The 23,621-nt window shown below is 44.2% G+C and overlaps 1 pseudogene; it reads left to right on the top strand.

Annotated features, from left to right (window-relative positions):
* Positions 1-2,838: 2,838 nt before the first annotated feature.
* On the top strand, positions 2,839-22,989 carry LOC110734828 (annotated as a pseudogene).
* The last annotated feature ends 632 nt before the right edge of the window (positions 22,990-23,621 follow it).

Here is a 23,621-nt window from a genome sequence, read left to right as displayed (position 1 = left end):
CGGGGTGTGCATGACCATGAAGTCAAGGAACTTCCCAGGCCATAGCCCGTTCCGCAACGCGAAAATGGCTAGCCCTTGGTTCAAACTTGTAATTCTGGACGACTCGTTGCTAAAGCAAGTCAGATAGTCTCGGAGGCTTTCGTCCTCCCCTTGATGTAGGCTCATGAGCTCTACGGTTATTTTCTCTCGGCGGTTTGCCGAAGAAAACTTGCTCTTGAACTTGTTGGAGAGGTCTTTCCAACTAGTTATTGAGTCTTCCTTTACTCCCTTGGTGATCCATGCTTGTGCAACACCTTTAAGAGTGGTTGGGAAGTATTTGCACTAGGTCGCTTCGGACCTGGGGTTTAGGTACATGTGCTCCTCGTAGGAGGCAATATGGTCCTTCGGATCCGAAGTACCATCATATGTGATGTGTGCTGGGATTTTCACCGAAGGCACATGCACTTCTAGAATCCAGCTCTGGAATGGGGAACTAGAGGGAACCATCACTGCCTTCCCCTTGTTCCCAGTCGTTGGGACCTCACCCCCCCTTTTAGAGAGGTAGAAGTGGTTTTCGTCTTCGGGTGGGACGGTGCAGGGTAAGGTGCAGTCCTTTCGGGGTAGGTGAGGCGACTGTGCACGCTCCTCACCCTAGGGCCGATATATTCGTGAACGTTTCGGCGGGCAGACTTTTGTCGCGTGGATGCGTTGTTGCTGCTTTTGATACTTTGGGGCTCAGAATCACCGAAGAACTTTGGGATTATTTTTCTTTCCCGTTTAGCTCTCCAAGTATCCTCATCCCAATATTCGAGCTCCTTAAAAGATGGAACTCGCTCTCCTTCCTCTTGCCCTATTCTCCTCCTTAGGTGTCTTGGTTGTTCTTATGGTGTCAGCGTGCACCAAGGGAGCAGGAGGTGGGAGATATTGGTTCGCTTGCGTCTTCATGAAGTCCATGAAGGTAGCGAGGGCTCTTGCCATTTCCTCTGTAGAGAGACCCGCTTGGGGTGTCCTCATTGGACGAGACTGGGAATAGCGGCTAGGAGTTGGACTCCTAGAATTTAACCGGCTCGGCCGCCAGGAGTTGGACGGCTGACCCGTGTTGTGAGGTGACCTGTCCGAGGCAGCATATCCCAATGAGGTAGCCTCGGAAGATGATGAAGAAGGTGGTCCCTTCTTCGAGGGTCAAGATGGAATTGGGCCTTTCTTCAAGGAAGAAGGGCCATTCTTTTTGGTGCTCTTGGCACTCTTTCCTCTCTTAGTCATGTTGCTAAGATGGTGGATTTTTGACTTGTTTTTGAATGTTTATCCCCACAGACGGCGCCTAATTGTTTCGGTTGAAAACAATGGGTCCTTCGTCTAGACCTTTCTTGTGGGCTGAAGACTGGACTCGGCACAAGTGATGACTGGGACAAGGGTTTCTTGCACAGCAAACCCACGTAAACTGGCCTCGGGGGTTGTGTCGAAGAAGGCCCCTCCGATGCTGAAGTCAATAAGTGTTTAGAGAGAGAAAGCTATGCAAGAGAGTTAATGCTTGAGGCTTGAAATGAATGAATGTAAAGAGAGGGTTATCAAGGCTTTTATACCTTGCTCAAATAGATAACTTGGGCCTTGAAGTCAAATGGGCTTGCCATGTTGACCGGGCCTTTGACTGACTTGGCATGCTTTTAGGAGAGTTGAACCTTCTTTAGGCTTTGTAATTGAATCTTTTTTTTACCGGCCCAATTGGAGTGAATTGGACCCAAACACTTAGCATCATTGACCATATCCTACTGTCTTCATGATCTCAATCATAGACCTACTCAAAGTATAACGAACTTCTCGAAGGCCTTATTTCCAATCTTCTTCATTATCAGGTTAGTTATTTAATTTAGCTTTTATTTTTATTTTTCTTTTTCAGGCAAATAAGATTAATATTTTTATTCTCCTCGTAGATTCTATTTTAATTTTTACAATTTTCATAGAGATATAATGAGTGTCTTCAATTGTCTCTTTCAGTTTGAATAACAAGATAGAATAAGAGAAAGAAAGAGGAATTTAAGAGGAGGAATTGGAAGGCTAGGGAAAAAGAAAGGGAGCAGGAAGGTGATGCTTCATTTTTCCTTCAAATCTATCGAATTTTACAGGGTAATCTTAATTACTCTTAAAATGAAAGAAATATGTAACAAACCCCTTATTCAAACATGGGAACTTGTTCCCCTTCCTCTTTTATTTTCTTCACATATTTTTAAAGAAAAAATTTGACTTTTGGTACCTATCTAAAATTTATTTTTATTTGAAAAATACACTTTACTCTTAACTTTGTCCGATTTAATTTAAATATTTGATTATTAATTTTTGATTATTCTGCAATAATCTCACCTTTCACTTGCATTTTCTTCTAAAGGTTTAATTACTTTAATTAGATGATAATATATTCCCATTTCATATACTTCCTCCATTTTTAGTTGCGTAACTTTGCAAATCGCGGACTTTTATGCAATTTTTGGAGATTAATGGATAGAGAGGAAAAAAAATAAAATTGACCCATGTGATAGTAGAGAGATAGAAAGAGTTTATTGATTAAAAAAGAAAGTGATGCAACTAATTTGAAACTTCTGTTTTAGGAAAGTGATGCAACTAAAAAGAAACAGAGAATGCAGTTTTTTTTTTTTCTTCTAGTTATCAAGTATTTTCATTTATTGTGATGATGAAATGCAGAAATGGTACCCCAAAAAAACCAAACGAAAATATGGTGTTATTGAGATAATGCTTAAAACTTTACTGCTAAATACTCGTGACTTAGCTTAACAAAGAAAAATCAAGTTCAGTATTGAACTTTTTCATTTCTTCCTATAGAAAATAGAACTCAGTTACTAATTAATGGCGAAAGGAAAAACATTGGAAATGCTTGATGTGCTTGATGTGGCAAAGACACAATGGTATCACTTCAAGGTCTTCACCGTTGTTGGTATAGGTTTCTTTACTGATGCATATGGTCTTTTCTCTTTTTCTGTGGTGTCCAAAATTTTAGGCCGTCTCTACTACACTGAGTTGAACCCTAAGTACCCCGGCAACTTACCCATGAACGTGTCTTTTGCGATCACTAGTGTGGCCTTGTGCGGCACCCTCACTGGCCAACTCTTCTTCGGCTGGTTAGGTGATAAGATTGGAAGAAAAGGTGTATGGTCTTACCTTGGCCATGATGGCTTCCTTTTCCTTAGCTTTCGGTCTCTCCTTTGGTCATACTAAAAAGAGTGTCATTACAACTCTATGCTTCTTTCGCTTATGGCTTGGGTTTAGTATTGGAGGTAACTGCCCACTCTCAGCTGTTATAATGTCTGAGTGTGCTAACAAAAAGACTCGTGGGACTTCATCGCAGCTGTGTTTGCAATGCAAGGGTTTGGGATCATTGTGTGGTGTTGTATCTCTTATTGTGTCTGCAGCATTCGAGAGTAAATTCAATCCTCCTTCCTTTAAAGAGAATCCAATTAGATCACTAACTCCTGAATGTGACTACATTTGGCGGATTATATTAATGTTTGCAGCTCTTCCTGCTGGTTAAAGCTACTACTTTTGCATGCAGATGCCAGAGACAGCTAGGTAATTACACATTTACACTAAATATTCTAGTCAATTTTCTTTATTACAAAACACACAAAGCATTCATAATCTGTATCATTGTCTGAACAATAAACATTCCAATATTGAGGAAACAAAGAAAACACTTTTTTTTTTTTTGAAACCTGCTAGATTATTTCTGGATTGGTTGTCTAATACTCCCATTTTCCCAAAAGTTCAACATACCTGGTTGATTATCTAGAAGTTCAACTTGGTTTTTTTTTTTTTTTTTTTAACCAAACTCAGCTTTTATTTTATTCCATGTACTATTGACAAATCCTTCTCACCCTCATAGTAGTTACACAATTCCACTACCGGACGTTTTCCCAAACTAAGCTCTATTTGCAAACTATTTCTCAAAATGGTTGCGTGGCAAAACTATTTACCAAACTAAGCTTCAGGGATAAAACGCTGTCTCGGACAGCGTTTTATACCCTGGTTTTTTTTTTAAAAAAAAATTCAATGTGTAAAACGTTGTCTGGGACAGCGTTTTACCTGTTGACTTTATTTTATAAAAATAAATTTCGTAATTGATAGTTTTGAAAAAAAAAATTAAAAAAAAAAACAAAGACCCTAAGGCAGCGTTTAATGTTCAACATGAAACGCTGCCTCAGGCAGCGTTTCTTGCGAGTTTCTTTTTTTATTTTTTTAACAGCGAGCTTCCTCCTTATTTTACAACAGCTGTTTCCTTCTCCCTGCATTCCCACACTTGCGCACCCTCACTTAATCTCTCTCTCTCCAAGACCCTTCTTCTTCTCCGTTCAAGCCGCCACCTCCACCGCCGTCTCACTCCAACAACCGGTCGCCGGAAGCCCTGAAAACTTAGCCTCACTTCAACTCGAATTTGGTATGTACTCAATCTCTCTTTGATTTTTAAAATTCTAGGGTTTATATGGAATTGTGGTTAAAATCTTGATAATGTTTAATTGTTTGTGTTGATAATGTTGAATTGTTAGGGTTGGTAATGTTGAATTGTTAGTGTTGGTAATGTTGATTTGTTAGTGTTTGTAATTGTTGAATTGTTAGTGTTGGTAGTTGTTGAATTGTTAATGTTGATAATAGTTTGGATAATGTTGAATTGTTAGTGTTGGTAATTGTTGATAATGGTTGATAATTGTTAGTTTTTGAGTGATTGTGATAACCTACATTATTGTTTATTAATGGTGATTTAGTGATACTAAGTTGTTATAAATTGAAAAGTATGTCTACATTGTTGTTTGATTATGGCAATTTAGGGATGATTTAGTGCCTTTAAATGTAATGTGTTTTGGTTGTTATATAGAATATGGCTGCACAAAATGTAGTTTTGTTATGCCGGTGGGGAGGTGAAATTCTGTTCAATGGACCCCATGTCGAGTATAGTGGAGGAAATATGGAACCACTAACACTTGAACCGAACATGACTTTCAATGATTTGGTGAACGAGGTTCATAGTAGTATAGGTTCAAACCCAAGGAATGTTGAACTAAACATTAAAATGAGGTTTGAGACTGGCACTGGGGTTCAAGTGTTACCTGTTTCTACGAATAAACATTTGAAATCTTTGAGGAGAATTCTTGCAATGAAGGGTGTTCCCACTGAGATATATGTAGAAATGGTGCCTATATGTACCTAACAAAGTACTCGGGCAGAACAATAATCTACATATATTTCCGGTTACAACACAGAGCCCTTCCAAGTGCCCTCACACGACATTCCATCAACTGAATATGGGATGGGATCTTTCATTCGAATGTTGCACGACGATCAATTTCACATGCCGTTTAGTTCTCATATAGCTTCACCTGTACATGGGGGGCATATGTGGCAATGATCGGCCAACCTGGGCCTTCGACATCAAGTCACACCTTCACTGATGCAATTGCATAGTTATTTGCCTATGCAAGATGATGTTCAAGCATCGCCGTCTCAACTTGTGCCAAATCATCTTGAAACTATTGCGAATAACGAATTGTCTGTGTATGATGTGTGATTAAGGGATTTTGCTCCCACCAATCGGAATGCACCACGTGGGCCAATCAGGTCCTGCCAAGTGTCCCCCAGTTGGAACTGTCAGGACTTGCCACGTGGCACGTGCTTATTCGTCCACCTTGGACCTATTATGTCATGACACGTGGCATACTCCATGCCTAATGGAGAAACCGGCCACCCAGGCCCAACTTCCGAGGGAAGCCCAATCAGCCCTAGGTTAACCTAAACCTAGGATTGGCACGTTTCCCAAGGTTATAAATACCTCCCTTAATCCTCATTAAGGAAGGATTACACATTAATTACAGAGATTACACAGAGAAAATAGGCTGATCACGCTAACAAAGCAGATTACACTAAAAGCTCACATTAAACACTCTCACCTAGAGAGACCCAATCACTTTAATTTCCGCATTAATTACTCCTTAATCAAGTACTAACTTGACCGTTGGAGGCGGAGCTCCCACCACCAGGAGTCTCCGTTGTTTTGCAGGTACAGGCGTCCGGTTCCAGTCTCGGAATTGTAACTCTCCCGCAGGACATCAGAAAACCCCAAAACATTTGGCGCCGTCTGTAGGGATTGTACTTCTGAGATGGCATCCAAGTCTGTACCAACTCCTGAAGAGAGGCGTCCCCTAGACGACCCTCAAGTTCAGTCGGATCACGATACTGAGAGTGAATTTGAAGTTGACGCTCACACAGCTTCAGACGGGACCCTAAGGGCCCGACGTACCCGTCATACCGAAAGGAGAGAACGGGAACATCTTCAAACAGGAAGCGAGCCAGCAGGCGCACCGCCTGTTCGGCAGCAGCCGACTGATGGTTCTGCTCCCATCACAAGGAACGAACTCATGACCTTCATGAGGGACTTCAAGGGAGAAATTCAAGAGTTGATCAACAAGAAGCCGCCTGCTCTGGATAAGGAGCAGTCGGCTAAGAAACCTTCCACTTCACTGAAGAGGAAGCCAGTTCAAGGGCGAGAGGCGACTCCTCATCCTAAATCTAAGAAGCGGGAGCCGACTGCCCTTGATTTCACAAAATACCGTTTTCCTACTCCAGGAAATAGGAAACCTGTTCGTCATATTCAGGCGGACGGGTCGAGGAAATCATACACAGACGCTCGGCTACTGCTAGAGCAGAAGAAGAGTGACCGATTGTCAGAGTCGGCCTCTACTTCAAACTTCCAAGACAGTCTGCGAAATACCTCAATGAGGCATACGCAGTCGTATCATGAGAGTCAGTCAGGCGGCACCTCCCGTCAGTCTGGCTTTCATAGCGACCAGGCGGTACCAACCTTACCGTTTGTGCCGCAACAACAGTATTTTTTGCAGCCACCTCCGTTTGGTGGACGTGCAGCAAAAAACGTCCAACCTATGGAATGGCAGCTACGGTTGCTTAGACTTGGTGAACAGCCGTCGGCCTTCTCCAAGGAAATTACTGAAGCCGCTCAGCCGGCCAAAGTGAAAAATGTATTAGTAGGCGCCTATGACGGCACTACTAACCCAGAAGACCATCTTATGGCCTTCACCAACCTGATGTACCTTCACGGGTTGGATGATCCCACCTGGTGCAAGTGTTTCCCAGCGACTCTCAAAGGAATCGCACAACAATGGTTCGGCAACCTGCCGACTGGTTGTGTAAATAGCTTCAGGACGCTTTCTTACTTATTCACCTCCAACTTCGCCATGAACATCCCTGCAAAGAAGACGACCCTTGATTTAGGAACAATTCAGCAGGGCGAGAAGGAGGGGCTTATTTCTTACATCAGGCGTTTTAACCTGATGAGAATACAGATTCAAGGGTTACCGGATGAGGTAGCCTATACTGACTTTTTCAGAGGTCTCAAGGACGGGTCGACCTTCAAATTTGATTTGGTCCGAAAGAGGGTGGCGACTCTTCAAGAGGCCTTGATTGAAGCAGAAGCCTATATACAGGCGACTGATCTTTGTACGGTAAAACAGTAGGATGGTAAAAGGTCCGAAAAAAGAGAAGGACGACAGAAGCAGTCGTCCAACAAAGACGAGAAAAGAAAAGAGGTCTGGGCGGCTGATTCCTCTAGACAGCCGGCCTAGAAAAAGAAAAAAGAATTCATACCATACTCCCCAAAGTATGCGTTTAACAAGGATAACCAGTTTATCCTAAAAGAAATCAAGGGACGGATCTCAATTGAAAAGCCGGTCCCCATGAAGGGTTCTGCAAACAACCGGAACCAAGAAAAATTCTGTGCTTATCATGATGATGTTGTCATCACACCAATGACTGCATCAGTCTCATGCGGTATCTGGACCGCCTGGCTGAGCAAGGTGATCTTGACACTTATGTCAAGAAATCTACGGGGAACACTTCCTAAAAAAAGCAGTCGGCCAAAAAGAATCAGCAGGCCGACAGCTCCGATACAGATGATGCAGTCGTCTACACCATTGCAGGCGGCTTCTTAGGAGGCGACCCCACTATTAGGGGCAACAAAGACAATATCAGGCGGTTAGATGTAAATTCTGTTCACCAAGAACGACCGTCCAAATATTCATTTCCTGAGATTGTCATCACTGAAGAAGATCTAGGAGGGGTAAGAGGGCCGCATGACGACCCTATTGTTATTGAATGTAAAGTGGCCAACCAGAGAGTTGGCCGAATCCTCATAGATACCGGAAGCTCCTCAGATCTCATTAGTAGCAAATGTCTGTCGAAACTAAAATATCAGACTGATTGCATACATCCGGCCTCCCACCCTTTAGTAGGGTTTGGAGGAGGAGTCGTCCACCCAGTGGGATGAGTGGATTTACCCATCCGTCTGGGCGAAAAAGGGGAAGGACGACACATGGTAGTCCGGTTCCTGGTAGTAGAAGAACTCTCGGCCTACAACATGATTCTGGGACGACCAACCCTGAATAATTCCAAGGCTGTTATAATCCCATCTCTTATGTTGCTCAAGTTTGAGAGGGATAATGGAACAGTCGGCTCCCTAAGGGGAGATCAGAGGATGGCCCGAGAGTGCTATCTCTCGGATGTCAAGCCCACTGTTATGGCCACTGGGTCGACTGGTGGAAAAACAGACCTTGACAAAGTCAAGGAGAGTGCGCCTGTTCAAAGAGCAGGCGGCAAGAAGAGAAAGGCATCCCAGACAGGGGCTACAAGAAAAGACAAAAAATAGCAATCATTGGCAGAGGAGCGTTCGGATGAATTCCGCCCTCAGCCGGCTGGTGAGCATACGGACTTGATCTTAGACGACTCACGTCCTGAGCGAACAGTCAAAGTTGGAACGACTGCTCTGAGAGACCTTGGTGACGACTTTCACAAACTATTGAAAGAATACAAGGACATCTTTGCATTCGAAGTCCATGAAATGCCAGGCATTAGTCCTGATCTGGCGGTACATAAACTGGCCGTGGATCCGAAAAAGAAGCCGGTACGGCAGAAGAAGCGGAACCATGGCGAAGAAAGAAGTCAGGCGGCAGCCGCCGAAGTTAAAAAATTACTTGATGCAGGGTTCATTCGGCAATGTTACTTCCCAGACTGGGTTGCAAATGTGGTGCTTGTTAAAAAGCCGAATGGCACCTGGCGAATGTGTGTAGACTACACAGACTTAAACAAGGCGTGCCCCAAAGACAACTACCCTCTGCCTAAAATTGATAACCTGGTCGACTCAACAGCCGGCCATGCTTTGATGAGCTTTATGGACGCCTACTCTGGTTTCCATCAAATTCCTTTATGGAAGAAAGATCAGGAAAAGACGGCTTTCGTCACTGATCAGGGATTATACTGTTACACGGTCATGCCGTTTGGTCTTAAGAATGCCCCGGCTACCTTCCAGCGAATGATAAACACTGTGTTCTTTGATCAAATTGGGAGAAACGTTGAGGCATACATTGATGATATGATTGTCAAGACTAAACTTCAGAAAGATCATCTGTCGGACCTCCGAGAAACTTTCGCCACACTCAGGCGGCACCATGTCATGCTCAATCCCAAGAAATGTGTCTTTGGAGTTGAGTCAGGGAAATTTCTCGGATTCCTTATCAATCAGAGAGGAATAGAGGCAAACCCTGAGAAGGTGCAGGCGGTCATTGACATGCAGTCGCCTCGTACCATCCGAGAGGTTTAGAAGTTAACAGGTTGTCTGGCGGCCTTGGGAAGATTTCTAAGTCGATCAGGCGACAAATGCCTATACTTTTTCCAGGCAATTAAGAAAAAGGCAAGGTTTGAATGGGGGTCGGATGCTGAGGCCGCCTTCCAGAAATTGAAAGTTCACTTGCATTCCTTGCCAAGGCTGGTCAGCCCTTTGCCCAAAGAAGTACTCTACATGTACCTGGCCGTCTCTGATCATGCGTTAAGCGCTGTTCTCCTTGCTGAAAGAGACGACTGTCAGCTCCCGGTCTACTTTGTCAGTCACGTACTGAAAAATGCCGAGTTAAGGTATCCCTTAGTGGAAAAATTTGGTCTTGCACTCTTCATGGCTGTTAAAAAATTGAAGCCCTACTTTTTGGCACATGCAGTCGTTGTGTATACAGACCAACCTATCAAGCGGCCACTGACCATCATGGAGTCGTCAGGCCGAATGATCAAATGGACCATAGAAATTCAGAGCCTCGAAGTTACTTTCGAGCCTAGAAAAGCAGTGAAGGGGCAAGCCTTTGCTGACTTTATTGTTGAGATGACTCGTCCCCCTGACTCTCAAGTTCCAGACCAAGTCTGGAAGGTATATGTGGACGGAAGATCTACTTCAAATGGTTGTGGAGCAGGCGTCATATGTCAGTCGCCGGAGGGCGACAGGTACGAGTATGCTCTACGCTTCAGTTTTCAGGCCTCAAACAATGAGGCAGAATATGAAGCTTTACTAGCCGGAATCCGCATGTGCAAGGCGGCAGGGGCAAGAAAAATAGACGCCTGTTCCGATTCACAATTGATAGTGGGTTAGTACAATGGCGAATATGAAGCAACCCATCCGGCCATGATCAAGTATTTACAGGCGGTCCGACAAGCAGTCGGCTCCCTTGAGGATTTCCATCTGATCCAGGTGCCGAGATCAGAAAACAACCAGGCGGATGCACTGGCAAAATTAGCATCATCCGCCTCCTCTGATACTCCTCGAACTGTTTTTTGGGAAGTAATGGAGAAGAGAAGCATCGAGGAAGACCCTATTGGAATCCTAGACAGAAGCTCAACCTGGATGGATCCAATCAGGGCATATCTGACAAACGGTACCCTGCCGGATGATCATCAACAGGCGGCAGCACTGAAAAAACGAGCAACCTGTTTTGAAATAATAAAGGGAGAACTTCACAAAAGGGGGTACCTTCAACCCTTCTTAAAGTGTGTTACTCCAGAGAAGGGACGAGAGATACTAGACGATCTTCACTCTGGTTACTGTGCTTCTCATATAGGCGGTATGACGCTTGCTCAACGGGCAAGGCGGCAGGGCTACTTTTGGCCTACTTTAGAAGCAGATGCAATGGAGATGGTGAAAAAATGTGACAAGTGCCAAAGGTTTGGCAAGCTAATTCACCGTCCGGCTACTGACCTCACTACCATTCATAGCCCACTACCGTTTACTAAGTAGGGCATGGACATTCTGGGTCCATATACGTCTGCTACAGGCGGAAGGAGGTACATACTTGTTGCCGTCGACTACTTCACTAAATGGGTAGAGGCGGAGGCTGTAAAGGGAATCAAGACGAAGGATGTAATTTCATTCATTTGGAAAAATGTCATCACTCGGTTCGGGGTTCCCATGTCTATGGTCTTTGATAATGGTCCCCAATTTGAGACGCCTGTTCTCAAAAGCTGGTTGGGTGACCAAGGAATTGCACACTACTTTGCATCTGTCGGCCGCCCACAAGCAAACGGCCAGGTAGAAGCCTTTAATAAAATCATCTCAGACGGTCTCAAGAAAAAGATTGAACGAGCAGGCGGCCTATGGGCGGATGAATTACCACATGTTCTCTGGGCCATTAGGACGACTGAAAAAGGGACGACTGGAGAAACTCCATTCCTCCTAACTTATGGTGCGGAAGCTGTTCTTCTAATAGAACACTACGAGCCGACTCTTCGAGTAATGCTATATGACGAAGAGGCAAACTGGGAAGCCATGCGCCTGGCATTAGATTCACTTCCTGAAAGGAGGGGCAATGCTGTCTTGCGCCATGAAATTTACCGCCTGAGAATGACTAGATCATACAACAAAAAAGTACACAGGCGTCCACTCAAAGTGGGGGACTTTGTACTTAGAAAAATGGAAGCAGTTGGTAGGGCTAATGAGTCTGGCAAACTAACTCCCAACTGGGAAGGACCCTACCGAATCTGTGAAGAGGTCAGGGACGGTACCTACCGGCTGGAAACACCAGACGGACGACCGTTGCCTCGAACTTGGAATGTAGATAATCTTAAGAAATATTTCTTTTAAATGATGTAAATAATCAAGAGCTACTTAATAAAAGTTTGCACTTAATATTCAATTTTGTACTAAGAGGGGCACGCCTACTAACAAACAGTCGGCTACTCTCCATAGTTTTTATTCTTACTTAAGAGGGGCATGCCGTCTGTACCTTTACAGTCGGCTACTCTCCATTGAGTATTTACTCTATCTTCAGAGGGGCATGCCGTCTGTACCTTTACAGTCGGCTACTCTCCATCGAGTATTTCTCACCATAAGGGCATGTCGTCTGGACATATAGTCGGCTACTCTCCATAGAAGAGGGCCGACTGGTTCCAAACACACAGTCACCCCCCTTATACTTAGCTAAAAAAGATTAGGGCCTGGTCGACCCTGTGCCTAACAGGCGGCTACCCTCCTTTTACTTAGCACCTACGTTCACCAAGAACTAACCAAGGCCACATGCCGAATGATCAGACCAGGCACCAAGCCAACTGATCAAATCTTCAAAACTAATACGACCTGTCCCAACATCATAGCAGGCGTCCGGCGGCATCCCTCCGGATGAAATTCGTTGTAGAGAGCAGCTCCCTTTTGGGTGGAACATTGCTCTATAAACTAATTACACGGCATCTATACGACTGCCCCCAAGGGCAACCACGTAGCCGTTTTTGAGACAAGGATAACTCTATCACTAACCAAACCAGTGGTAGCAGTTGACATCTGAGTCAGATGAGCGCCTGTATTACTTGGGATAAATGCAAGGGGTACCTCTTGAGTTAATAGCCAACAAACATTGGCGAATCAAGGGGTCTAGCCGGCCTCCGCCGCCTGGTACCTTTACTTCTCAAGCAAGAGTGACGGAGACTGAGTAACACCAACGTTAACTCATAGTCACTCCCTCAAACTTGGTATGGAACCTAAAAGGTTTGAGTAGACCGCCTGTTTTTTGGCAAACAGGGGCACTCAAACCCCTATTCCTACTAGGTCACCACTCGGGTTACTAGCCAACTAGCCTGGTACCTCTACTGCTCAATCTAGAGTGTGACGGAGACTAAGTAACTCCTATGTTAACTTATGGTCACCCACTCAAACTTAGTATGGAGCCTAAAAGGTATGAGTCGTCCGCCTGTTTTTAGCAAACAGAGGCTCTCAACCACTACTCCAGCTAGGTTAACAACTTATGAGTTAAAAGCCAACAAACATTGGCGAATAAAGGGGAACAACCGGTACCCACCGATTGATACCTCTACTACTCAGTTCCTTGGCAACTAGGTAACAATCATGTTTACTTGGTCAGACCACTCTCCTACTTGGTTAATTTTACAAATGACAGGACCGCCTGCCTAAAGGGGATCCAGTCTTTAAAATGGTTCGAATACCGATTGAATAAAAGGCCGACTGATCGTCTATCCTGGAAACCGACAACCAGTCATACAGGGGCATAGGCGGCGTGACTAACTATCCGTACCTGTCTGCAACTATCGGCCATGTAAAACAGTCGGTATAGTGAACAATTGGATATCAGAATATTCAATACTTAGACAAATTCGAAGCAAAACAAAAAATTCATTAAAAAGAAGCCGGTCATTGAAGACCGGCAAAATATTCAGAGCCCCGGCCCCCTGGCCGGGTAAATACAAAACAAACGGCACGCAGGCCGTGAAAAGAATACATAAAGCTTAAGAAGGGGGCAGATCTTCAATATTAGTAGCTGCCGCCTGGTCAGCACTCTTCTTGCTGGACTCGGCTTCAGCTGCATTCTTTTTTGATGCATTACCCCCAAGCGGCATAAGCGCCACTACCGACTCCTCCTCCAACGCCTCCTCCAACGCCTCTTCCTCAGCAGCCGCCAGGATCTCCTGATTATATGTGTTAGAACACTGGCGGTACGTTTTTTCCCAAGAGGCAAAGTCGGCATTTGGGAAGAGGCGGCCCCAAGTCATGCGCTGGATTTGAGCAGAGTCTTTCATCATCTCCCGGACCAGCTCTTTCTTCTCTTGCTCGGCCTTTTCCGAGAGCTCCTTAGTAAGACTCTTCTCCTGGGTCACCAGGCGTTCCTTTACGTTGGCCAAGGATTTCTCCAAGGCTTCGCATGAGTACATCTTTAGGCGAAGAGGTTTCAGCTCGGCCTTGAGATTGGTGATGGTCGCCTCCAGCTCGCCATTCCTCTTCTGGGCCGCCTCTAACTCAGCCCGGATAGCGGCGGTAGCCTGCGCCTGATAAAAAAGAATATCAATGGTCAGAACTTCATTTTGGGCAATTTGAAACATTGCCTTATCACAGTTAGAGGCGGCCATGGCTTTTGCAGCCTTTACCTCTTTGTTCTTCCGGTCAAGCGGCTTGCGAAGGCCGTTCACTCGGAGCAGGGCCTAAGTAAAAAGGAACAGGCGTCAGTTTCCAAACAAAAAAGAAAACAGGCGTCCAGGAATTCAAATACTAAAAAATATGCTAAGTATACCTCAGCAAGGACCCCTGCAATCCCGTCTAGGTCAAGGGTGCCGACACCCCTGACCGCCTCCCTTTCAGCTGGAGGAACGGCCTTGATCATAGACTTGGCCACCTCGACCAAGTCAGGCTCTTGAGGGTCGGCTGCATCAAGCATAAACAAACGGATTAGGCCTAGTAAAAAAGGGAGCAAGTCTAAAATTTACAAGGACAACTTCATACTTCTAGGCGGCCCAGCTGGAGTTTTAGAAGAAGTGGTCGGCTGTTTCTCAGCCGCCACATGTTTCCTGGCAGAACCAGGAGAGCTCGCAACAGTCGTCCTCCGGGCCTTGGGGTCCGGCTGTTGGGAAGAAGAAGCTCTTGGAGCGCCCGTCTAAAAAAGAAGAAAAAAGTCAGTATATGCATAAACACAACTCCAAAAAGAGGGTGAAAGGTTCGAAGCCCACCAAGGGTGCCCCCTTCTTGGGGGAGTCGGTTGAAGCTTGGTGCATGATGGAGGCCCGCAACATGGCCGCCGCAGTCTTGGAGGCGGTAATTTTGCTCATGGCGTCCGCTGCAAAAACAAACAGCAAAGTTAATAAAAGTTATAACAAAAATGCACGGAACAGCAGAGTATTCGACAGGTTGACTACCTCTTGAGGACCGACTGCTGAGGCCACAGGCGGCCAAAAAGTACTCGTCGTAGAGCCATTTGAAGCTCGGGACGCAGTGCAGGGGTACTTGCTCTCGTACCCCGAAGTAGAGTCGACCCTCGACTCTACTTTAAAGAGTCCTTTATCTAGGATCTCTTTCTTAGCCTTGGGGGGAACAAGCGGCATGCTGCGGCCGCCTACAAGAAGGGGCGGATTCCTGTTCCACCTGTTGAGGCGCTTGTTCAGCTCCGTGTCTGAACTCTCAATGATGAAGAAGGTGCACCGCCAGTCCTTCCATTTGTTTGCTTTACCTCTCGTCATGAGGTAGCCCCTGTGGCTCGTCAATTGATACCAGCCGGTACCGCCTGCCTTAGGGGTCCGGCTGAGATAGTTCATGTGGGCGAAAGCCTCGAAGCTCGGCTCCACCCCGTGCAGTTCGCACCCGGCCACATAGCCGAGTACGTTGACCCAGGAGTTCGGGGCTAACTGCCATAACCCCAACTCATACCCATCCAAGATCCGCTGAACAGCCGAATGTAGTGGGAAGCGCAGCCCAGCCTTGATGGCCGCCTCGTAGCAGCCAAAGCAGGCGCTATCATAACTGGTACCAGCCGGCCAGACGACTGTGTCTTCTGGATCCGGCACAAACACTAAAAAGCCGAGGCCCATTGTGTGGTTTGCGATAAAGCTCTCCACTTTCTCTTGTATGGCCGTGATCCGGCCCCGGGGTACCGTGCAGTAGTAGGGGGTATTTTGCTCTCGGTAAGAGGCGGATGGCTCCGCCCAATTATCCCCCTTCTCAACTGTGTGAGAAAGCCTCACCTCTTGCAGGCGACTGTTTTTCTCTTCTGTGTCCAGAGAAGCATGGCCAGAAGAGCTAGACCCGGAATCGTCCTCTGACGAGTCCAAAGAGGATGAGTCCTCCCCTCTCCCGGAGGGGCCCGCCTCCTCTCCTTTAAAGGGAGCAGGAGAGAATGAAGAATTGTCAACTGAGAAAAGGGAAGGGGTCACTTTGATTCCTCCCTCAGAGCAGCCGGCTTTCAAGCCGCTTTGTTTCACTTCCACATCTGGCGCCTGGTCAGATGTTTCACTAATCGGCACCCTGCGGGAGGAGCCGTCTGAATTCGAGATCCGGGCAGTCTTTTTTGTTCTGGCCATCATGCTCTTCATAGACACAGATACAGTCGGACTTTGTATAAAGGGCAAAGATGGGTCCGGAAAAGGGCAGGCGGCAATCCTAGTCCTAGATTCAGCCGTCCCCGTTGACCGGCTGATCACTAACCTAGGTCGTGTCGTGTGCTTCCGTGGTGCCATTTCAAAAAAAAAGAATAAAATAAAAAGAAAATTAAGAATAAGAGAACCGACAGTTACCTGAACGAGTGACGATTGATGAAGTTCTGAAAATCCTTTGCAGTCGGCTTGTTAGAGCAGGCGGTAGGCAGAAAAGTCTAAAATGTCAGAGCAAGTTCAGGGGTCCGAATGTTCTCTCACAAAGTTCTCAAGTGTGAAAATGACTGAAGCCAACACTCCTTTATATAGGCGAAGTGAGAAGGCGAAGGGTCACTTCCAGAATTCAAAATTTGGGCGGGAGAATCTCTCGGTCCTTCGCCGAGTTACACCTGTAGCAGGTCGTCGCATGTTACAATTCGACACCTGTCACAGGTAACACGTGACCAGTCACGTGCCACCTGTGAGGAAAAAATGATTAAGGGATTTTGCTCCCACCAATCGGAATGCACCACGTGGGCCAATCAGGTCCTGCCAAGTGTCCCCCAGTTGGGACTGTCAGGACTTGCCACGTGGCACGCACTTATTCGTCCACCTTGGACCTATTATGTCATGACACGTGGCATACTCCATGCCTAATGGAGAAACCGGCCACCCAGGCCCAACTTCCGAGGGAAGCCCAATCAGCCCTAGGTTAACCTAAACCTAGGATTGGCACGTTTCCCAAGGTTATAAATACCTCCCTTAATCCTCATTAAGGAAGGATTACACATTAATTACAGAGATTACACAGAGAAAATAGGCTGATCACGCTAACAAAGCAGATTACACTAAAAGCTCACATTAAACACTCTCACCTAGAGAGACCCAATCACTTTAATTTCCGCATTAATTACTCCTTAATCAAGTACTAACTTGACCGTTGGAGGCGGAGCTCCCACCACCAGGAGTCTCCGTTGTTTTGCAGGTACAGGCGTCCGGTTCTAGTCTCGGAATTGTAACTCTCCCGCAGGACATCAGAAAACCCCGAAACAATGTGTATACAAATAATGAGGCCGAGAGCGGAGAGGAGGACGATGGACTTCAGAACATGGATGGTGAACCTGCACACATGGAAGTTGGCGAGCCCCTGGTTAGAACTCCCGTACCTTGGTTCAGTCAGGTAAACGAGAACTATGAAGTTGATCAGTATTGGGGGGCCGAATCGTGATTTGCCTCCGGGCGCTGATGACGCCACGGTTCAGAGATACGCTCGAGCGTATTGTTCTTTCTCATCTCGGGCTCCTTGTTCGGCAACAAGAGCGGTAGCCATCTACAGCTCATTTACCTACAGCTATTAGACCACGACTAGGATCATATCCGTGGCTACAGCTGGGGTAGTGCATGTTTGGTGTCGTTGTATCGTCAGTTGTGTAGAGCATCCTACCGCGGTGCTAACGAGATCGGAGGTCCCTTGATTGTGCTTCAGGTAACTCACCTAATTACCAACAACTTATTTCGAAAGCCACTTACCTAGTTTATACTAAACCTAGTTTTGTATTTGTGTTGTAGTTCTAGGCTTGGGAGCATATCCATGTAGGCAGACCAGGTAGGCCAGCTAGACATCGTCGGGGGGAGCAGGACCGGGACGACCAGTACCAAGCGTACGATGCTCCACTGCTCCCTACACCTGATGAGGCGTACGGGTGCAGGTTTGTTACAGTTGTCATTACTTTAGACTTCATATGGTTTTATTATGCTAGTTGACAAATTGAAACATTTTTCGGTATTAGGTGGGTGGTCCCCAGACTGACACAGGCGCATGCGGCGAGGGGTTTTCCGTACTACCGAGACGCCCTAGACCGATTCAGGGAGGATCAGGTGGTAACTTATAAGGAATTTTTATACAATAATTTAATATGATTCTTGTCAGTGCACTAACCTATTTACGGTATTACTTTTGATGTGTTTTTGCAAGTGACATGGGATTCGTATGTAGCTGAGTTGGTTGATGTCATGCATGCACATCTGCTGGATCATCAGGCAGAGTGGCGTGCCAAGACCCCCGTCATCTGTTTCGAGGTTGTGGAGAGTCACCTCCCCGACCGAGTCATGCGACAGTTTGGACTACGTGATAAGTCTATTTTATATATATATTTATTTCCCGTCCCACTGTCATATTGGTGCTTATTTGAGCTCTACGGAGCTATTTTTATTACTAATATATGTTTTCTAGTGTTTTTGTAGAGTTGGTATTATTTTGTAGCAATTTGCAGAATTATGATAATTTTCGAGCTTATTGAGCCACTACAAAAATATTGGAGTTTGACCGTATTTTATGATCGTATATTTATTTGCCCAAGATCGAGTTAAAGGAAATTGGTTCGGTGATTAAGGGCTCAATTAAGTGAAAGGGGTCCAACGTTTCTACAAGAAATACAGACCAAGCTAATTGAGAATTTGGGCTTAAGTTAACAAGGTCCATGGCCAAAGCCCATTTCCTACAAGAGAAGTCAGTTCGCTTCCCAACTGGCCGGGCCCGATCGGGCGATGCAAGGCCTGATCGGGCGAGGTTGTTCACGCTTCTTAATAGCTGATGATTAATGCTTTGCTTCATCATAGTGGATGGGCTTTGTTGTTAGGCCCACTTGATTATTGTGAGGCGGTGAACTTGTGGATATATAGGGGAATAGTAGTAGTACGTAGAGGGGGGCAATAGTTTTGAGTTTTCTTTTCCCTGTAGCTTTTTTTCATTAGTTTTGTTTTTGTTTTCTTCTAGGCAGCTTAATTATTTCGTTTGTTTTTCGTCAATTTCGTCTTCATGCAAGAATATTAGTTGACTTCTTTTAGGTTGATTACATTAGTGTTTTCTTTAAGTTCTTTTATCATTATTTTCTTTAATTTCTTGTTCTTGTTAATTCTTATGCTTAATTTAATTGCTTTGGTTAATTTAGATTTAATTATGCGTGAGTAGTTTTACTTCTAGGGTTGTGGGGATCCATGAATAATACGAAGGGGTAATTTATTATTGTTAATTATTTATGATTGATTAATTTCCTATTGATTGATTTAATACTATGCAATTAGATTTGCGCAGGTTTAATTGTATGAGTTTTGCAATATTGATTTGAGATTCGAGAGATGAGAATTGATATTTAGGCTTAGTTTCAATAGGCATGTTAATCTATTAATGGTTAGGTCGAGATTCGAGAGATGAGATTTAATACCAGTAGATTAATTATGTGATTATAATACGTAGCGACAACCCTTTATAATCTGGTTAATTTATGCATTGATAATTGATCGTATGTTTTACCCTGGAGTATTATTTATTGGTGAAACTATACCCTAGAGCTTTTTATTATTATTGATTATTCCTTTGTTTAATTTGCTTAGTTTAATTATTAGTATAATTCACACAATACAAATTTGTTACTCAATAATTTAGATTATAATTTTTGATTAGAGTAAAAGAAAATTGTTTCCTTGTGGATTCGACCCGACTTCCCTATTTACTTTAGTTAGAGGACTTAGGTAATTCTTTTGATTAGGTGATACGACTAGATCCTGTCACTACGCCAGCCCGTCCCCTGGCAGTGTGACACTAGTATCCGCCTGCACGGCATTGACCGTCGGGGAAAGGGGGAGACAGACTGGTCAGTGGAGCATAGGGTTTACGTTGACCTATGGCAGCGACGGTTGGATTTGTCGTTGAAGGTGATCCGATGCAAGGCGTTATGGATCCTCACGATCCGTACATGGTCTGGTACAGGTGGATTACACGGCGTTTCATCAACCCCAGCTACCCACCACCTTCCACACATTACAAGCCAGCATATGACGTCATTAACGGATATGTGAGTTTCTTTTATTCTACTTATTTTCATCAGTTTTTTAATTTCTATATCATACAACTGACTAATCGATGATTACTGCAGGCGGCGGATATGGTGGCGATGGTTGATACACTGTCAATCACCCTTGCAGACGGACCCACCAGAGCCCAGGTCGAGCGGGTGCGAGATATGGGCGTGGCTACCTTACACAGATATGGTCACGACTATCTCGTCCACCAGCGGGACGGCCATGATGGCCACTCCGTCCATTCACAATTCGAGCTCGGCCAGAGTAGCTGTGGAGGTGATCCTATGTCACCCAAAGACGCAGAGGATTACATCATCCACAGTTCTGCGCCCACCCCCACCCAGAAGGGCCCATCGTCCAGCCAGCAGACTCCCCCACCGCGCCGAGACCCATTCACCACCATTACTCATTACAGTCGGCGTAATGTCAGACGGAGGGCCGATAGACAGGATACCGAACAGTTACCCCGAATAAATGAGTCGAGATAGTATTAGCTGATTTATTTGTTGTAGCCGGATTTTCTAGAATGTTGTATATAACACCATTATTAATATAATAAATTTTTTTACATGAATCTGTGTGTGGTTTGAAGTTTAATTTCCTTATTTATCCAAATAGGACTTATGTCAGTCAAAATAGATCTTTCTAGGTCAATATATATCAAACACAAGATATTTGAGCTCCATAATGAGAAATGGGGTAGAAGCGATGGCTGGTCGTGGTTAATGTGGTGGTTCACGGTGGTTATAGTGTTGTTGGGGGTGGTTTGAAGTGGCTAAGGGTGGGCAAAAGCGGTGGTTGGTGGTGGTGGTGGTTAGTGGTGGTGGTGGTTAGTGGTAGTGGTTGGTGGTGGTCGATGGTGGGGAGGTTGTCAGGGTTCGTGAATGGCGGTGGGGATGGTGGTTGAGGTTGGGGTTGGTGGTGGGGATGGTGGAGGGTGGTGGCTGGATAAGTGGTGGAGGGTGGTGGCTGAATGATTGTTGGAGGCTGAAGATGTGAGGAGACTGCTGGTTGTTGTGTGTTGCAGCCAGCAGATAAAACGCTGTCTCGGACAGCGTTTTATATGCAAAAAAAATTACACATAAAACGCTGTCCTAAGCAGCGTATTATGTTCAACAAATAAACGTTGCCTCAGACAGCATTTTATGTGCGAAAAAAATTTCCACATAAAACGCTGTCTCGGGCAGCGTTTTATTTTAAAGAAACAAACGCTGCCTCAGCCAGCGTTTTATGTGTTTTTTTATTTATTTTTTATTTTTTAAAAATCACAAATTATGAAATTAAAAAAAAAGTCAACAGGTAAAAACGCTATCTTTTATACCTTATTTTTTTAAAAAAAAAAAGAAGCAAAAATCAGGGTATAAAACGCTATCCGAGACAACGTTTTATCCCTGAAGCTTAGTTTGTTAAATAGTTTTGCCATGCAACCATTTTGGTAAATACTTTGCAAATATGGCTTAGTTTGGGAAAACGTCCTCCACTACCTCTCTTATTTTTAGTAGTGGCATCACTCTCACCTCGTATCCCTGAGGTCTAGGGATCGTTCCTCATGAGATTCATTCAAGGGATTTCCCTTATCTTCCCCCCTCAAATGAGCCCCCTTCATCTAACCGAAAAAAAAAAAAAAAAAAAAAAAAAACTACCTCTCTTATTTTGTCCGTCTTTTTCCTTACTCTCAACATTTTCATTTCAAGTAAATTTCAAATTTATAAACTAAATATTTCATCAACATCTCCATTCCACCATTGTAATTTGTAACACTCAAAATTATCCTAGCAGTTTTAATTGAAATATCTTTTTAAATAAATAAGCTAACCAACTAAACTAAATTAATAAGCTAAAAAATCTACCTATCTTATTTTGTCCGCATTTTTTCTTACTCACAACATTTATATTTAAAGTAAATCTCAAATTTATAAGCTGAATATTTCTATCAACATCTCCCTTCCATCATTATAATTTGTAACACTTAACATCCTAGCAGCTTTTATTGAATTTTATTTATTTATTTATTTTAAATTAATAAGCTAAACTAAATTTTTTCGAAAGGTACACTACCTTGGTAGCTCATAACCCCAAGCAAGCAGCAGAAGACATGTCAAAGGCTTTACATGGTAACCTTGATGTCAAGGAGGAGATATCAGCAATTCTTGTGAATGGTAAAAAGAAACAATTTGGGTTATTCTCGAAGGAGTTTGTACGATTATATGGCTTGCGCTTGCTTGGGACAACTAGTACCTGGCTCCCACTAAATATTGCTTTCTCTAGCACCCAAAATATTCTGCAAAAAGACATTAATTTACGCCGAATGGATCCCTAGAGCAAGCGAGATGAGTGCTATCAGAGAGGTCTACAAGGTGCTCGAGCTCAAACCTTAATCGCCCTATGTGGTTTTGTCCCTGGATATTGGTTCACTGTCGCTCTGATAGATGTATTAGGGCGAAGAATCATCCAATTTGTAGGATTCCTAAAGATGACAACATTCATGTTCATTATAGCCTATGCGTATGAGGGATTGTTTTCCAATTCGTTTATTAGTCTTATATGGATTTACCTTCTTCGTTCTGCGCCAACTTTGGGCCTAATGCAACCACTTTTATGATCCCTGCTGAGATATTTCCGACTAGGTTGAGGTCAACTTGCCATGGTATATCGGCCGCTGCAGGTAGGGCTGGGAGTATAGTTGGAGCATTCGGTTTTTTATATGCTTCCCAAGAGAAGGACCCTGCAAGAAGGCCATCAAATTTTCCAAAAGGTATTGGCAAGAGGAATTCTCTCTTTGTTCTATGTGTGATCAACTTTGTTGGCATGCTATTCACCTTCTTAGTGCCAGAACCCAAGGGTAAATCATTGGAAGAGTCATCTAATGAGGTGTTTGGTGAAGATCAAGAGGAAGCTTTATTCAAGAGGTTTTCTCCCATTTGATTCAAGGTGGTGTTGTTGAGGCGGCCCCCATTGATCTTTATGATCAATTTATCAAATCAATCTTCGTGGCAAAGATGTAAATATTTGTAACAGTAAATTGCCACTTGTTAAGTTGCGTCATTGTGGGCAATTACTCAGCAATTGAGTCATCTAACAGCGTTATCTCCATGCAATACCGTCAAGTTGCAAGTATGGGAAATTTGGATTGTTGTGAGCCACATTTTATTTTCATCTTCTTGGTTGTGTAAAGTCAAAAATACATACTCCTTCATCCATTGTTTACGTTGTTCATCTTGTATGTGAGTAAATTCAAAAATCCATACTCTTTCATCCGTTGTTTACTTGTTTATGATAGTCATCTTTTACGGCAAGCGAAATCGCCTCGACTGTTGAGTGCCATTGTTTTCGGCATATGAGCAATTGGTTGGATTGTTGGGTAAGTGGAATAATATAATAAAATTATAATTAGCATAATTGCATTGTGGTTTTTGTTTTTCATCACATTTATGGATTATTATCTTATTTGATTACTACGGAGTATTGTAGTGTGTGGATGGTTGTAGTAGATATTGGTGTGAAGTATTCGAATGAATCAAATGTGATAATACTAGTTCGATTAGTGTGACATTGAT

This window comes from Chenopodium quinoa, unplaced genomic scaffold (genome assembly GCF_001683475.1).
Source record: "Chenopodium quinoa cultivar QQ74 unplaced genomic scaffold, ASM168347v1, whole genome shotgun sequence".
Lineage (NCBI taxonomy): Eukaryota > Viridiplantae > Streptophyta > Magnoliopsida > Caryophyllales > Amaranthaceae > Chenopodium > Chenopodium quinoa.
Note: the sequence above shows the minus strand (reverse complement) of the source record. Positions and strands in the feature narration are given on the sequence as shown.